Genomic DNA, 17361 nt, shown 5'->3' on the forward strand with positions numbered 1-17361 from the left:
AAATAAGATTGGGTGGTTAAATTAATATGATCAAACATTTTTAAATTGTGATAGTAATTTCGGTTCAGCAAGTGTTATCACTGCTTTCCCCTTCTAAAGATATGTTTGGACTTGAGGCTGTGTTGGATTAGTAATGTCCAATTTTTCACAAAGATGGTGATTGCCATCTCACAACCTATAGAGGACTGATTTTAGATTTATATAACCGTGGTTATATGAATATATTTAAATACTGGAGAAGTCTCTTCACTGTCTCATGGAACATGTGTTTTGATTTGTATTCATTAGCCTGTTTAAATGCAAGGACTGGAGGTAAGGTAGCAATGGCCACTTTATCTTTTTGCTCTTAACTATGTCGATCTAATTAAAATTCCCTGTATCTTTTAAATAAAAAAAAGATCGGATTTATAAAGATATCGATAATAAAAGGCAATAATAAAACTTAAAAAAATTAGGTATTCGATTTATGTGAGAATTTATGACAGAGTCATCAGAACAGAGTCCTGTACTAAGCTGGGTACTACTTACATTTGCTTGTTTTGTATAGGTGAAATCATACAGTGTTTGTCCTTTTGCAAACTGACTTATTTCACTCAGCATATTTTCAAGGTTCATCCATGTTGTGGCATGTATTAGGACTTCATTTCTCTTTATGGCTGAGTAATATTCCAGTGGCATACCACATTTTTTAATCCATTCATGCACTGATAGACATTTCAGTCTGTCAGGCTATTGTGAATAGTGTTGCAGTGAACATCGATGTACATGTGTCACTTTGTGTTGCTGCTTTCAGATCTCTCGGGCATATACCTGCGAGTGGAATTGCTGGGTCATATTGTACTTCTTTGTTTAACTTTTTCAGAAACTTCTAAACTGTTTTCCACAGTGGCTGTAACATTTTGCATTCCCACCAGCAATGGATAAAGGTTTCAATTTCTCCATATTCTCCTTCCTTTTTAAGGATACTTTTGCAAGGTACAGAACTCTTGATTGAGAGTTTCTTCTTTCAGAACTTTACATATATCATCCCACTGCCTTCAGGCCTCCATGGCTTCTGATAAGACATCAGCTATTAATATTATTGTAGACCTCCTGTATGTAACTAGTTGCTTCTCTTTTGCAGCTTCCAAGATTTTTTGTCTTTGTCTTGCCACTGTCTGACTGTGGTGCAGTGAATTACTTAATATGGCCCTTCTAACCATTGTCTTTGTAACTCCCACGAAATGACTGGGTGAGACTATGCAAAAGACGTCTATGGAACCCTAACAAGGGGATTGGTCAGTTTTGCCATCCCTCTAGGCTTAAAAGAGAGCCAATCCCAGAGTAGAGGGGGATCTCACTACCACCAAGAAAGAAGAGCTAGGAGTGGAGCTTGTCCTTTGGACCTGGGATCCCTGTGCCAAGAACCTCCCAGCAGACAGAGAGCTGTAATACCAGAAATGGTGAGAGTTGGTGAGAAGCAGCAGTAGAGAAATGGTGGCAGCAGAGGCAGCAGGACCGGGAGACTGGCAGGAGACGGTGCATGGGCTTCCTGGTCCACTGAGCAAGGCGGTTATAGTCTGCGTGCCGATCCCCAGTATGAGAGAGCTGAGTGCCTTTGGGCAGGAGGCTTACTGGCAGAGCAGGGTGCCGTGAAGTGAGAGAGCTGAACTCCTTTGGGCCAAGTCTTATTGGTGCAGTGGGGACTCTGCAGGTACTTATCAGCAGAGCTACAAGAGATTTGTAATGCTTGCCAGAGCAGGGCAGAGGCCGGAACAGCCCAAGGGGCTGAGGGGCCAAGGGCCAGAGAGAGGCCTGCCTGTGGCATGGCTGAGAAGCTGTCCTGAGTGAAGAACTGTATCCTGAGCATTCCTGAACCTGAATTGTGACCCGATATTTCCCTATTAAACCCCTTAACTGAGAGTATGGTCTTTGGGTTCTGTGTGGCCACTGCAATGAATTATTGAACCCGGCAGAGAAGTAGAGAGTGCCGTGGGAGGGACAGCTGGTGTCAGAATTGGTAAAGAGGTCAGACAGAGGAGGTATGGCTGACCTCATAGGAATCAGCCTTGCGCTGTTGATGTTGGTAACGATTCCTCCCCCTTGTGAAGTTAGAGGAGGTTAGATGCCTCTGCCGTGCCATTCTTACAGATTGTAATGTGTTTTAGTTTGGATCTCAAGTTTATCCTGCTTGGAATTTGTTGAACTTCTTAGATATATAGATCCATGTTTTTTATCATGTTTAGGAAGTTTTCAGCTATTATCTCTTCTAATATTCTACCCCTTTCTCTCCTCTCCTTTTGGGACTCTTATTATTTATATTTTGTGTACATGATGGTATTCCACAGGTCTCTTAGTCTTTATTCATCTATCCTCATTATTTTTGTCTTTCTGTTCCTCAGGCTGTTTAATTTCAAGTGACCTATGTACAAGTTCACTAACTCTTTCTTCATCCTGGTTAAATCTGTTGTTGAGTATCTGTAGGCAGTTTTTTTTATTATATTTATTGTTCTTCTCAGCTCCAGAATTTATATTTGTTTCCTTTTTATATTTTTATTGATATTCCCTGTTTCTCCAAACATCGTTCTCCTGGTATCCTTTTATTCTTTGCCCATGTTTTCGTTTAGCTCTTACAGCATGTTTAAAAATAGTCAATTTAAAATGTTTATCTAGTAAGTCCATTGCTTGAGCATCCTCAGGTTGACTTTCTATTTCTATCAATTTTGTGGCATATGGGCATACTTTCTTACTGCTTTGCCTGCCTTGTAATTATGTGTTGAAAGCTGGCATTTTAAATACTATCTTGTGACAACTCTGAAAATTAGATTCTACCTTTTCCCCATGATTTGTTGTTGATTCTTGTTGTTAGTTTGTTTATTAGCTTCTCTGAACTAATTTTGTATGCTTTATATTGTTTGTCCTATATGGCTACTGAGGTCTGCTCAGTTGGCTGAGTTGTCAGTGCTGACTTGACAGAGATTTCCTAAAATACCTGGAACAACAACAAAAAAGGCAACAATAATAACAACAACAACAAAACTCTCCCAGTCTTTGCAGATTTGTTGTGTATGTGTATTGGGAAACACGGACACACAGCCAGGCAGTTTATAAATCTGCGTAGACTTCACTTCCTCATCACACAGAGCCTGACAGTCACTCAGAGTTGAAAGCTTTGAGTTTCTCAGGTCTTTTCTTTCATAATGCATCCTAATTTTCGAGCAATATGTAGGAGCTTTTCAAAGTCCTTATTCCTCAAAGCATCTCACTCCCCAGTTTTTATTTCCTGGCTTTTCCATATGTCCACTTCTGCCCAACTGTTATCCTTTGCCCTGGATGGCAGTACCTAATACATTTACTCTCTTAGTTTCTTAGAGCTGCTGTAACAGAAACACCTCAACTGGATGGCCTTTACAAACAAATTTATTTTCTCACAGTTTAGGATGCTAGAAGTCTGAATTCAGGGTACTGGTTCTAGGGGAAGGTTCCCTCTTTTGCCCTGAGGGAAAATCATCATCTCAGCTTCTTCTTGGTGTTCATTGGAGATCTCCACGTGGCACCTATATCTCCCCCACTCCTGCTTGCATTCTTCTGTAGCTAATCTTCTCCTTTTATATCTCAAAAGTAATTGGGATTTGTTTGAGACACACCCCACAGTGATATGACCTCATTAACATAACAAGGAAAACCCTATTCCTAGATAGAACTATATCCTCATAGATAGGGTTTAGGGTCCCAACACATATTTTGGTGGCGGGGGTAGGGGGAGCGCACAATTCAATTCATAACATTTACCTTTAAGTGTTTTTTAAAAATGCTCCCTGGGTAGCACCTCCCTCCAGGTAGATTTCTGAGTTAGGCAAAATAAAGACACACCTTTTAATCCAGTATTTCAGGGAGCCATCAGGCAGGTCAAAACAAACAACCACAATTCTTTGAGAATAAGGGCTGTTCTGCCCCTGCAGTACTAGAAACCTGTATCAGGTTTGGGGCTGACATCTTCAAGGCTAACACTCAGGTGGGGACTAAGAGATGGGATCAGTGTAAGTTAAACCCATGAAGCTTTTCTATTGAGATTCAGTTGCTTTTTTCTTGACTAAGCATATGCTTGGTTGCTGTGAACCTTTGATTAATTTCCAGAATTCTGATAGAGTTGACTCCAATATTGTTTACCAGTTTATTCACTGTTTTTGTAGACAGACAAATGTTTGAAATACCCAACTCCCCCACTTGTGCTGATGTCACCCTTCCCCATTGTTAATTTTTACAATATTGTGTGTTTACCTGATCCTAGTATTTCAAAAATTGGTGATTCCCAAAATGTCTTCAAAGTCTCATACTGTGTGTGTTCCCTCTGGAATAGAAGTCCTTTCTTTTGTCTTGGGGGAGAAGTCTTTAAAATCCCAAAGACTAGACACCTACTCCTCACTTATCAACTATCTCATCATCTGATATTTACAGCAATAGTAAAAAATCTGTCTGGCTATTTTGCCATTAACAATATACATCTGGCAATAACGAATGCTGAGGTGCGAAGTGAGAGTAATGCTGGCTGTGTTGGTTCAGGTTATGTGTCAATTTGGTTGGGCCATGATTCTCAGTGGTTTGGCAGATATATAATGATATAATTTGGCAGTTATGTAATGATGTAGTCATCCTCCACTTTGTGATCTGATGTGGTTCTCCTCCATTTTCACATAATGCCAATTTTTGCATAATGACATGGTCTTTGGAACCTAACAATGTCAATAAGTGAGGAATGGATGTATTTTACATAATTATGTTTACTTATTGAAGGTGCACTGGTGGCCTAGAGGTTAAGTGCTTGGCTGCTAACTGAAAGGTCAGTGGTTGGAACTTACCCAGTGGCTCCACAGGAGAAAGACCTGGTAATCTGCTCCCATAAAGATTACAGTTCTACTCTGTCCTATAGGGTCGCCATGAGTTGGAATCAAATCAGTGACAATGGGTCTGGTTTTGAGTTACTTATTATTAACCTGCTGTATTGATCATGAATTATCGAAGTGTTTCATTTATTAATTTTTATTATGATTTTTAGATGATAATTTTCAGTATCTATTATAAAAAAAAATTTTTTTTATTAAAGAATATAACAGCCATGGATCAATTATCCATGTCATAAAAGTGCCTGTTGTTGATGGTTATAGATAGTTTTGTAACAAGTATTTGGAAGACTGTTTTGTTATTCTTTCAATAGTGTTTTATTAAATTTTTCTTGATGTTCCCAGTGCTATTTTAGTTTTATAATTCTGGTTTGCCACTTAGTTATCTTATTCATTACACAAGTTTGTTGTGGCTTACTTATCATTATACAGTGCTGTGTTTTGGCATTTTTTATGTTCAATAATTATGTACTAAGTGTGTATTAATGTAACACCTGTTTCTTTTTTTCAAATATGAGACCATATGTCTCCTGTGAGTTGGTGGGTGCTTTGGGGTTGCAATGGTAAAACACCTCCATTTATATGTAATCACCCTTTATTGAAAAATTCTATAATCTGTGTTTCTAAATCTTTGAAGACCATAGTTGATAATTTCATAACTGTTCACTAAAAGTATTACTTTTGCTCTAATATTATATTTCTCAATATCAAATATTCACCTTCCAACTCTAATTAACAGGAAGCCTATGGTTTTTATGTATCTTTCAGATATCTCTGCTAGATTTAGGATCAAAGAGTTACAACCAAAAGAGGGGACTAATAAAGGAGCATTATACCAACCTATGATAAGAACAAGAAAGGCATGGCATTGAGTATTTTGGCTTTGAGGATTTCCAGGAAAACATGAATGAGATTGAGAGTCAGTGGGGACATGATGAAAGAAATTACAGAGGAACGTCTATGACCCATAACAAAAACCTCACTGGTACAAGAGACCAACAGCATAACAAACCCTGGAGTAATTTACCACTGACACAGAGTGTTTCTGTAAAAAAAAAAGTGCATATCAATATTTCAAACATAGGTTGTGTATAAAAAATTTCAGTCAAAACTAAAATATAACATAGGCTATGCAGGGATATAGGAAACACTTTCAAAGATTGCATTAAGCTTTCAGTCACATCTTGCTGAAATGCAGAGATGTCAAACTGAGAAAAAAATACATGAATGCAATCAAGTTGAGAAGGCTATCAGCAATGGCTCCTCAGTGTCACCACTTCAAAAACCTCCTTCTAGTGGCAAAACCAACATTTGTGGTAAATATGGAAAGGTTGTTATGCACCCTTCATTGCTTACACAACACCAGAAAATACATTCTAAAGAAAAACTTTACAAATGTAATGAATGTGGGAAGTCTTTTAGCCAATGCTTAATCCTCAACAGTCATCAGAGAATTCATTCTGAACAGAGACCTTACAGATGTGATGAGTGTGTGGCAAAGCTTTTACTGATTGTTCAAACCTTACTTGACACAAGAGAATCCACACTGGAGGGAAACATTACAAATGCTGTGAATGTGGCAAGGAATTTACCAGATGTTCATACTTGTAGGGTCACGAGAGCATTCATACTGGAGAGAAACCTTACAAATGTAATGACTGTGGCAAAGCCTTTAACCAGCTGTCAAACCTTATGAGGCATCAGAGAATCCATACTGGAAAGAAACCATATAAATGGAATATATGTGGATTTTACCATGCATTCACACCTTTGGGCACACGAGAGAATTCATACTGGAGAGAAGTCTTTCGAATGTGATGATTGTGGCAAAACCTTTACTGAGTGTTAAAACCTCACTCGACATAAGAGAATCCATACTGGAAAGGAAATTTTTCAAATGTTTTACGGACTGTGGCAAAGCCTTTACCGAGCATTCAAACGTTACTCAACATAAAGGCATCCATTCCGGAGAGAAACCTTACAAATTAATGAATGTGGTAAGGATTTTCCCACCTGTTCATAACTTTGGGGTCATAAGAGAATTCATACTGGAGGGAGGCATTACAAATGTCACGGATGTGGTAAAGCCTTTACCAAGAGTTTAAATCTTACTCAACATAAGAGAATCCATACTGGACAGAAACCATATAAATTGATATAGCAAGGCCTTTAGTCAAAATTCAGGCCTTACAGTTCATCAGAGAATTCATACTGGGGAGAAACCTTACAGATGTAAACACTGTGGCAAAGCCTTTAAGCAGTATCAGGTCTCACTAGACATCAGAATATACATCCTGGAAAGAAACCACACAAATGTATGTGATAGGGCTTTTATCAAATGTTTGCACCTTTGGGATAATGAGAGAATGCATACTGGAGAGAAAGCCTACAAATGCGTTGTATGTAGCAAGGCCTTCAGGCAGTGGTCTGACCTCAAGTTTCACCAAAAACTTCATACTGGAGAGAAACCTCACAAATGCAATGAGTATGGTTAATCGTTTACCCAGTTTTCGCAGTGGACTAGACATCAGAGAATTCGTTCTAGAGAGAACTAAATCTCTAGTCCTTCTTGAAGATTAATCAACATCAGATGTTAAATTCTACAGAGTAATTACAAATTGAAATCATTTAAAAGTCATGAGATGTTTAGTGTCAAAGAAACAAGGACGTCTGTGGAAAGGTCCAGTTATCTTTACTTTATGAAGTATTTTTGTTCTGATAGTTGAGGTTTCTTAAAAAGGCTACATTATTATTGATGTCTATCAGTGAGAAGTATGAAATGTGTTAATTTTATGCCTTCATCACAGACATTTCATGTGACACCTTGATGTTCTCCAGAAAGGGATCAGTAAGATGAATGGGCTTACTTCATTAGGTAGGGTTCATTCATATCCATGTTCCTTGAAAAAAACAACCAAACCTGTTGCCATCAAGTCAATTCTGACTCATAGTGACCCTATAGTCTTTGAAAAAAACAAGAACAATGAATTTTAAGATACAGTCTTGTGTAAATGTGTTCTACTTTGGTGAGTAGCATCTGGAGTCTTAAAAGCCTGTGAGCGGCCATCTAAAGTACTCCGCTGGTCTCACCCGTTTGGGAGCAAGGAAGAATGAAGAAAACATACAAGGAAAAGATTATTTCAAAGGACTAATGGACCACATCTATCATGGCCTCCACCAGACTGAGTCTGTACTGAGGGCCCCAACCTCGGCTGAACCCATCCCCATTCGTGCTGTCCAATAAGACTACTGAAGCAGCTTGGAGTTGCACAAGCAAATTTATTTTGCCAGCAGCTAGCAAAAGGAGACAGTAAGGGCTAGAACCTTCAGAGAGACTGTCTCTCTGATTTGCCTAAGAGTTAAGTATTAAAGGGTTTCAACAAGGAAGGGTCTTGATGTTTATTCATGAGGTTCTTGGGGAAAGGACGAAGATTTCTGAGAAGGAGTTGAGTTATGCAAATGAAGGTGCACACGCAGGATTTCTTCAAGATGGAAGTCCTTTGGTTCCCCTTGACATAACTCATTATGGATTGTGATACAGGTGCACTGGTTCCCTTTGTCACATTGCCCCCTTCGGCTGGCACAGGAAGGTCAAACAGTGGTCACTCTTACTTCTTTTGCACACACTCTGCACCTGTGGAGTTCTGCAAGATCTACATTAACAGTTTATTTGCAACATCTTGCAGAATTTCAGTTTGTTCCACCCCACAGCTGGAACATTTTGCCCCACAGGGCCTGTGTGTTCAGTTTTAATCTCCAGGAGGTGGGTTATAGTTGCACCAGTGCCAATAGGTCAGTTTGTTTATCCCACTCTCTGTCTCGCTTGACTTTTTCCTGGCCTATGTGTCAGGAGGGGTTGGGGCCCAACCGGCCCTGCTCCAGCCTAGTCCTGTCTCAAGTTCAGTACAATTAGATCGTGCCCGGCTACCACCACTGATTGCTCTGACAGGGATCACAATACAGGCTCCCGGACAGAGCTGGAGAAAAATGTAGAACAAAATTCTAACTCACAAAAAAAAGACCAGACTTACTGGCCTCACAGAGACTGGAGAAACCCTGAGAATATGGCCCCTGGACACCCTTTTAGCTCTGCAATGAAGTCACTCCCGAGGTTCCCCCTTCAGCCAAAGATTAGGCCCATAAAACAAAATGAGACTAACGGGACACAGCAGCCCAGGGGCAAGGACTAGAAAGCAGGAGGGGACAGGAAAGCTGCTAATAGGGAACCCAAGGTGAAGAAGGGAGAGTGTTGACATGTCATGGGCTTGTTAACCAATGTCATAAAACAATATGTCTACTGTTTAATGAGAAACTAGTTTGTTCTGTAAGCCTTCATCTAAAATACAAAAAAAAGAAAAAAAATCTTGTGTAAATGTGAATGAGATGGTGGAGAGGGGAAGAGAACAGATATACAACTATGTTAATCATCATATTTAATATGTTCAGAGTCCCTTTCTAGAGGTTTGTTGGTACAACAGAGGTCCACTTTGGATTATTAAAAAGGATTGCTCTACCACCTGGCCATGAAACAGAAAGAGTAAGTCAAACCATTGAGACATTGAGCTTTTCATGGGACCAGTACAATGGGTTACCAGGGACTGCTTAATGGTAGAAATAATAGAGGAGAATGATGGCCACTCGTATTTGAGGAGCCCTGGTGGCACAGTGGTTAAGAAATAGCTGTTGTATATCAAAGACTAATGAGAAAATATTCTTGGTAACTGAAGAGAGCAGTTATCAGGGAGGGGAGACTAATCAAAAGAATTAGAATACAGTGCATATATGGGGTTCACATTTAACCATGCATTTTGCTACCATTTTATTTAGAATATATCAGAGCTCGCCTAGTAATAAAATTTAATCAGTTTTCATAAGCCTGAATCAATTATATTTCTTCATCAATTCAAGTCTGTCCCACCTTATTAAAGCACTTCATCACAAACAAACAATACACCTTTAGGCTCTCAAAGTTGAATGACATCTATAACAATTTCTGTAGTGGAATCAGGCAGTTTGGGGAATATATACTCATAATTTGTACTTGAATTATTGTCTCCACACTCTGCCCCTTGGATATTTATGTGGCTATAATAAAAAGAACATATGTATGCAGTTTTAGATTCTGCCCTTCTATCATCTACATCACTCATTCATGAATATGCACCATAAAATTATATTTCTACATTTTTTTTTATTGTGTGAAAATACAGACACCGTAACGTTTGCCAGCACAACTGCCACATTTACAATTCAGTAACACTGAATGTGGCAAAGCCTTTAAGTTGTGCCACCATTATTGCTTTCCTTTTCTAAAATATTCCACCACCACTAACATAAACTCAACGCCCTCCGCAAACAAAACCCCCCTTTCCATCTCCCTCCCACCCCTAACCATTAGTAATTTTTGGTTTCTGTATATTTGCTTATTTCATATCAGTGAGATCATACAGTGTTTGTCCTTTTACTAATGACTTATTTCACTCAACATGGTGTTTTCAAGATTCTTCCACGTTGTGGCATGCATCAGGATTTCATTTCTCTTATGGCTAAGTAAGATGTGGAGAATGAGAAAATGCAGTGATGGCATCCTTAGAAAGGTAGGAAAGACATGATAAAAAATATGGGGAAGACTTTTGAAATGTGGAGGTGTCCCCTTACGTGTTCCACAATGTCAGGGTAACCACATACAATATGGTGTGATGAACCAGTGTTGAAAGGCATGAGATGGTAGATTGGGACAGGTAATGAGTTTCTAAGGATTATGGAAGTGGAATCCCGACTCCATGATTTAGAGAAGTTACTGGACCTGAGGACCATATGCTATTGGGAAAAAGATTATTGTACTTCCTGGGGTCAGATCAATGGCATTGCGAATGGAAGAAGCATTTTGGATGAAGCAAACTTTCTGCACTTAATTTAAAAATGTCCTCGTCAGAGACTAGACTAGGGCTATTCCTGGGCTATTGTTTAGGGCTATTGTTTATTAAATTGTAATGTATAGTTTAAAAATATTATTGCTTGATGGATTTTGACTATGGCTTGATGGATTATAAAATGAGTATTTATTATATTTTGATTTTTGCTTTGTGTTATAATGTGTTAAACATTTTCAGTGTTCCATGTGAGCTAAAATGCATATTCTTCATTTTTTATGGCACATATTTGAATATACGTTAGGCCAAATTCAGTTTTTCACATTTTTTAATCTTTAATAATTTGCATCAACTTTATACTGTCATTACAGAAAGGTGTATGTTCAAATATTTTCTGTTATTGCGGACAATATTTTTTTAAATGCCTCCATTTTAATCCCTTGGAAATTTCATAAGCAACAAAACTCTCCATAAGCCAATTGGACTATGACTCCCACTTAAAAATGGCTAATTCCCTACTGCTCCAAGTAGGCTCCTTCATATTTACAAAAGGAACAGGAGAGCCAATCCTGAATCCTTTTTCTTGTATACATAGATAGTTGATATGACTGCATAATACAGAATAATCAACCTAGAAACAACTCTAAAATTTATTCCAGACACCATGTGTCTATTTGTCACTTCTCAGCTAATCTCTTTAAAAAATCTGCTACGATGCTTCTTGATTAAATGTGCTAATATTGTAACCATGATCATATTTCAATTGACTACCATTTCTCTAAAAATGGTAAGTTAAATGTATAACTTTATTTTCCCTCCAGCTTCATATCATACCATTTGTATTAGAAGGAATGGTCATGGTTTTATTTCTAAAATGATCAACACAAATACTACTCCTATTTTATGTAACTTTTTAAAAATAACTTATTTTTGTTATTGTTGAGAATACACACAGTAGGACATACACCAATTCAACAATTTCTATATTATGTCACCTTTTTTTTTTTACACAACTCTATGCAAGTTAATCCTTGGAAAAGTTTTATATCTCAGACGCAAAGTTACACACTCAAAGGAGTTCTATAATCTCCAGATTATTTCACAACCCACTTGTCATGGATTGATTGAGTTGTGTCCCCCAGTAATGTGTGTCAACTTGGCTAGGCCATGATTCCTAGTATTGTGTGGTTGTCTACCATTTTGTGATCTGATCTGATTTTCCTACTGAAAATCCTAACCTTTATGATGTTAATAAGGCAGAATTAAAGGCAGTTATGCTAACGAGGTAAGAGTCAATCTACAGGATTAGGTTGCATCTTGAGTCAATCTTTTTTGAGATATAAAAGAAGTGAGCAGAGAGGAGATGGACCTCATACCACCAAGAAAGAAGTGCTGGGAGTGGAGCATGTCCTTTTGACCTGGGATCCCCGCACTGAGAAACTCCTAGACTCAGGGAAGATTGATGAAAGGACCCAACAAGAGAGAGAAAACCTTCCCCCTGGAGCTGGCACCCTGAATTTGCACTTCTAGACTCCTAAACTGTGAGAAAATAAATTTCTGTTTGTTAAAGCTATCCACTTGTGGTATTTCTGTTATAGCAGCACTAGATAACTGAGATGGGGTGGGGAGGGGCAGGTTACTGAGTTTATGTTAATGGTGGTGGAATAATTTGGAAAAAGGATAGCAAGAAACGTTGCAAAGCTTAAAGAATATAATCAGTGTCACTGAATTCTACAGGTAGAAATTATTGAAATGGTGTATGTTTTGTTATGTGTTTTCACTGCAATACAAAAAATTAATGTGCAACTAGGGAACATTAACATATCAGACAAATATACAAAATGTAATCTGAAAGGCCAGGAAGTGTGTAGTTTGGATAAACTGAAACAGTAGAGGGATGGTATGGCCTGGATATAATGTTTTAAAATGTTTAAAACTAGTGAAAATATCACAAGATATACTTGAGTGTGACAGTGAATGAATTGTCAAGGCAATAAGTGAATGCCGTATTTTTTTCTACCACCTCGAACCCTATTTTTTAAATTAATTTTCCTTTAAATGCTCCTCTGACTTCCAGAGCAAAATAGTCTCATGTTGATCAAGCAATTAGAAATATTTTCAGTACAGACACAATTATCATATCCTAAGATTTAATGAAAAACAGAGTTCAACAGTTACTACTCAGACACACTGTTTCTGCACAGAATTAAAAAAAAAAAAATTTAACTCCATCAGACTCATTATCACATGTATGGAAGCTTTATAGAAACCCCTCAGCTAATTCTGGAAAAATTTCAGTGATTTTGTAGGGAAGATTTTATAGCAAATTTATTTCCACGTTATACTCTTAAGCACCATAAAAACCACGCTTCATTACTACTTGTACTAAACATCAACAACCAACATAAGAGTACCATTAAATTACATTAAGAGCAGTAGAGATTGTTGTAGGGCCATGAGCCTCCAGCTGTGCTCCGTTAAGTTCATAGCATTAGGAATTATAACTCCTTCCTGTGTGTCTTGATACTGAACCAGTTTCTAACCCAGAACTTTTGTGTTTGGTATGGTTTTTTGACATTTGAAATTTTTTATTTAAATTATTTAGTATATTGAAAAAAAAACAGTTGCCATTGAGTTGATTCCAACTCATGGAAACCCCATGTATGTCAGAGTAGAACTGTGCTCCATAGGGTTTTCTTCTTTTTTTTTTAATAATTGTTGCAAATATATAACACATTTGCTAATTCAACATCTTTCATGTGTATAACTTAATGACTAATTATATCAATCATGTGCAATCATCAACAATAATCATTACCAAATTTTCCATCACCATGAACAGATGCTCATACCCAGTCTTCTGATATATCTTCTCTACATTCTCTGCCATCAGACTGAAATAGATTACTCACAACTTCTCACTGCCAGGACACTGGGATCACTGTGAAGGTCAAGACAGCCGGTGTGTGTATGTGTTTGTGGGAGGGAGGCAGTCAGACCCTGAGATAACAGTTCATGATTCTGTGACCTACCTCCCCTTAGAACTGCAATTATCATTTCACCTGTAGTAGTAGTAATAGTGCACACTTGGGGTGCTGATTCTATCCCTGAAAAACTTCCTTGCAGTTGCTAATTACCAAAACAATTAGAATGTTTTGAGCATCTCCAAAGAGACCACTGGTATGTTTGGAAAAAGCTCTTCCCTTTCCATGATCCCTAGGGGGAAACAAGCTCAAATGGAGGGAGCAGGAAATGCTGGGTGAGGTGTGAGCTGTGAGGGACTGGTAGTGAAGCACATGTGTCTTACGTACGAGAGTGTGTGCTTCTCTGAGAAGACTTTCAAACCCCCAAATTGAATTCTTAGGTTTTCTTCAGACCACTGACCTCCACCGTTATTTTTTTTAGGAACAGAAAAAGGCTATGTCCAAAAGAACTCAAAAAAGATTTATCAGTGAGAAAAGTGAAAGGAAGAAAATGATGTCAAGAATCCATATTAAAACTCATTAGAGGCCAATCTGTATAACTCCAAATCCATTGCTGCCGAGTCGATTCCAACTTATAACGACCCTATAAGACACAGTAGAACTGCCCCATAGGGTTTCCAAGGAGGAGCTGGTGGATTCGAACTGCCAAACTTTTGGTTAGCAGCCAAGCTCTTAACCACTGTGCCACTTGGGCTCTTTGTATAACTCAGTGTAAATTAATTTGGAAACATACATGAAATGGAATATACATACAGTGAAACCTGTGAGAGCCAGAACTCGACAGGACTGCCTTATTTTTCCAGGTCTCACAAGTTTTCAGCCTTTGACAGAGTGCAGTCTACCACTTTTCTATCACTCATTTTATTGGAAAATATTTGAGTTTTCCTTCTCTGACAGGTTTCTGCCTTATACAGGTTCAGGCTTTTGCAGGTTTTACTGTATATATACATATATATATACGCACACATACGTATATATATGTGAAATATATATACACACAAAATATAGATATATATGTAGCCCCCAACTTACGATATATTCAAGTTATAATGAACCACACTTATGATCATCTTTTTTTGGTACATCTTATTGTTAGTAATATGTACTATATACAATATTCAAATATATCCATGAGTTTATATGTAATGTTTCCAAACCCCAAAGACAAATGAAGATCAGATTTATAAAGATACTGATAATAAAAGGTAACAATAATGAAAACTGAAAAAATAAAATGAGGTATTCAACTTATATCAGAACCAACTTACAATGGAATTGTTGGAACAGAACCTCATTGTAAGACAGGGACTACCTATACACACACAGTGTCCCTGATTAAGGGTTAAGCACCCGACTACTAGCCAAAAGATTGGCAGTTTGAATCCACCCAAAGATGTGTGAGAAGGGCCTGGTGATCTGCTTCCAAAAGGTCACAGCCTTGAAAACCCTATAGAATGCAGTTCTATTCTGCAGACATGGGGTCGTTGGAATTGACTGGACAGCAGGTGGTTTGAGGGTTTTTTGTTTTGTTTTTTGGTTTTATAATGCAATAATTTAATTCACATTTATAGAACTAAACGAGTCCCTGGGTGGCACAAATGGTTAAATGCTCTGCTACTAACTGAAAGGTTGGCAGTTCAAGTCCACTCGGAGATAGCTCAGAAGAGAGGCCTGGTGATCTACTTCCATAAGGTCACAGCCATGGAAAATTCTATGAAGCACAATTCTACTCTGAAATATATGAGGTCACCAGAAGTCGGAATTGAATCATGGAATCCACTCAATGGCAACTGTTTTATTTGTTGTTTGTTTATTTGTTTTGTTCGAACCACTGAACTTTCGATTAGCAGCTGAGCACTTAACCGCTGCACCACCAGCGATCTTTATATACACACATATACAATTTAATTCATATTTACAGAACTCAGGAGAAAGTCATTTGATCACGTTCATAGATATAAAGTGCCATTTGGCAAAACTCCATAGAAAATAATGGTAGAAATTACTCTAAGGAAATTGGTGTATACTTCCCTGACTTGATACAATGTATGTCACAGAGCCTTTAAACTATCATCTTACTTATATGGGAAAACACTTGATTGAGTCCTGCTAAACTCAGAAAAAAGTCCACAGATAGTGCAAACAGTTTGTGCTCAACTTCCAACCTAAAAGTTGGTGGTTTGAACCCACCGAGGGGTGCCTTGGAATAAAGGCCTTGATACGCTTCTGTAAAAACTACAGCCAAGAAATCTCTATGGAGCAGTTCTACTCTGTAACACATGGGGTCATTATGAGTTGGAATCAACTCGATGGCAACAGGTAAAGTCAGAAAGAACCTGAGAAGACAGAAAATCTCCACAGTTTAGGGCTGTATTGGAGAAATTAGCCAAAGTAGCTACAAAATAAAGCATGAAAAACATTCACCATTAAGTATGATCTTGCTGGTTTTGTTGTAGGTGCCTTTTATCAGGTTAAGTAAGGATTGCGGTGCAATGGATCACTTTTGTATGGCCTTTTTGCCATGGTTTTGTAACTTCCACTGAGTGACTTAGTGGGGCTATGCCAAAAAGGTGCTTGTGGCCCACCAAGGAGATTGGACAGCTTGCTAATAATGCAAATAAGGTGCCGGGAACCCCTGGGGGGTGAGATCATGCAAATAAGGTATATGGAACCCTAATGAGGGAATTGGTCAGTTTTGCCATCCCACTAGGCTTAAAAGAGAGCCAATCCCAAAGCAGAAGAGGGGACTTCACCACCAAGAAAGAAAAGCTGGGAGCGGAATGCATCCTTTGGACCTTGGGTTCCTGTGCTGAGAACATCCTAGGACCGGGAAGAGAGACAGAGCTGTAACACCAGAGATGGTATGGTGGGCTTCCCAGCTCATAGAGCAAGAGAGCTGGGCACCTTCAGACGGGAGGCTTGCTGGTGGAGTGGGGTGCATCCAGGCACTTGCTGGAAGAGCTAAAGAGCTTTGTAACACTTGCACAAGCCGGGTAGAGACCAGGGCAAGGGGTCAAGAGGCCAAGACAGGTGTGCCTGCGAGCATGGGTGAGAAGAGGTTGTCCTGATGGAAGAACTGTATTCTGAGTTGTTTCTGATTCTGAATTATAACCTGTTACTTCCCTAATAAACCCCATAACAGTGAGTATGGTCTGTGAGTTCTGTGTGGTCACTGCAACAAATTATCGAAACGAGCAGAGAGGGAGGACTGGTGTCAGAATTGGTAAAATGGTTGGAGAGTGAAGGTATGTCTGACCTCATAGGTATGTCTGCCTCATAGGAATCAGCTTTGGGCCAATGCTGATAATGATTCTCCTTCCCCCTCGGGACATTAAAGGAAGTCAGATGCCCCCATCATGCCATTTTTACAAGGATAGTCCCTTCTATTCCTACTTTGCTGAGAGGGCTTTTTTTTCCAGTTATGAATGAATGTTGGACTTTTTTCAGAAAATTTTCCATATCTGTTGATATGATCATGTTGTTTTTCTTCATTAGTCTACTGATAAAAAATATGATGGATATAATTGATTTTTTAATGATATTTTATTGTGCTTTTGGTGAAGGTTTACATAGCTGTTTAGGTTCCTACTCAACAATTTCTATACAAATTGTTCAGTGACATTG

The 17361-nt window shown here is 38.5% G+C and overlaps 1 pseudogene; it reads left to right on the plus strand.

Annotated features, from left to right (window-relative positions):
* Positions 1-7375, plus strand: part of LOC104845569 (zinc finger protein 160-like) — a 28329-nt pseudogene extending 20954 nt beyond the window's left edge.
* The last annotated feature ends 9986 nt before the right edge of the window (positions 7376-17361 follow it).

The sequence above is a fragment of the Loxodonta africana genome, chromosome 11 (genome assembly GCF_030014295.1).
Source record: "Loxodonta africana isolate mLoxAfr1 chromosome 11, mLoxAfr1.hap2, whole genome shotgun sequence".
In the NCBI taxonomy this organism is placed as follows: Eukaryota; Metazoa; Chordata; class Mammalia; order Proboscidea; family Elephantidae; genus Loxodonta; species Loxodonta africana.